General features: G+C 40.8%; 1 protein-coding gene across 1 annotated transcript in view; it reads right to left on the bottom strand.

Moving 5' to 3' along the window:
* MED18 (mediator complex subunit 18) overlaps nt 1–1,342 on the bottom strand; it is a 6,929-nt gene that overhangs the window by 3,472 nt on the left and 2,115 nt on the right. The window lies entirely within an intron of this gene.

The following is a 1,342-nucleotide window of genomic DNA, read 5'->3' as shown; positions in this document are numbered from 1 at the left end:
GGGAAAGAGATGACTGGATTTACATTTTAAAAAGATCATTCCAGGAAAACTGGTATAGATTCTTCAACAAGACATGGTCATGGGAAAAAAAGTGGGAATGAGGGGAGACTGGTCCAAGTTAAAAGAGGCTTAAGAGACACAGTTATCAAATGTAATGCATGAAACATGATTATATCCTGGATACAACACACATTTTGAGGGCAAGATAGGGGGAAACTTTTGAATATGGACTAGATATTAGATGATGTTAAAAATATATTATTAATTTTTTAGATAATAATGATGGTATTGGGGTTATAAAGGAAAATATCCTTGTTTTATATTTTTTAGAGATGCATACTGAAAATATTTTGGGGTAAAATGTTATATTTGAAACTGTTGTTTTTTTAAAAAAATTTTTTGGCTGCAAGGCATGTGGGAGCTTAGTTCCCCAACCAGGGGTCAAACCCGCACCCCCTGAAGTGGAAGCGCGGAGTCTTAACCACTGGACCGCCAGGGAAGTCCCTGAAACTGTCTTTAAAAACAGCAAAAGAAAAAAAAGAGAAAGCAAATATGGCAAAATGACAGAAACTGAAATCTGGATGACAGAAATGGAGTGTTCATTATATTAGTCTCCACTTTCTTTATGTGTTTTTTTTTTTTTTTTTTTTGGGGTACGCGGGCCTCCCACTGTATGGCCCCTCCCGTTGCGGAGCACAGGCTCCGGATGTGCAGGCTCAGAGGCCATGGCTCATGGGCCCAGCCGCTCTGTGGCATGTGGGATCTTCCCGGACCGGGGCACAAACCCGTGTCCCCTGCATCGGCAGGCGGACTCTCAACCACTGCGCCACCAGGGAAGCCCCCACTTTCTTTATGTTTGAATATTTTTAATACTAAAACAATTTTTTAAAAAAGACTACTAGCTGTTGTATGAGAAGAGAAAGATGATCAAAAGTGGAAGCAATGAAAAAAAAAGTGGAAGCAATGTAATAAGTACAGGGTTACTAAAATAGTTCAGGCAAAGGATGATAAACCAGGGTGTGGTACTGCAGGTTGAGAAAAAACTTATTTAATACATATTTTGGAAGTAAAATGAATAGGATTAGAAATGGACTACATGTGGGGGTAAAGTAAAAAATGGACATTGACTCCTGAATGCATGGCTCAAGCAACTGATGAATGACAGTGGCACTTACTGAGATGGGAAAGCCTGAAGGAGGTGCAGCCTGAGGAGTGAAAATTAACAACCCTATTTTGTTCACAGTAAGTTACTAAATGGATGACCTGAATTAAAGTCTAAACTCTTGGGCTTCCCTGGTGGCGCAGTGCTTGAGAGTCCGCCTGCCGATGCAGGAGACGCGGG

The sequence above is a fragment of the Lipotes vexillifer genome, unplaced genomic scaffold (assembly GCF_000442215.2).
Source record: "Lipotes vexillifer unplaced genomic scaffold, Lipotes_vexillifer_v1.1 scaffold699, whole genome shotgun sequence".
Lineage (NCBI taxonomy): Eukaryota > Metazoa > Chordata > Mammalia > Artiodactyla > Lipotidae > Lipotes > Lipotes vexillifer.
Note: the sequence above shows the minus strand (reverse complement) of the source record. Positions and strands in the feature narration are given on the sequence as shown.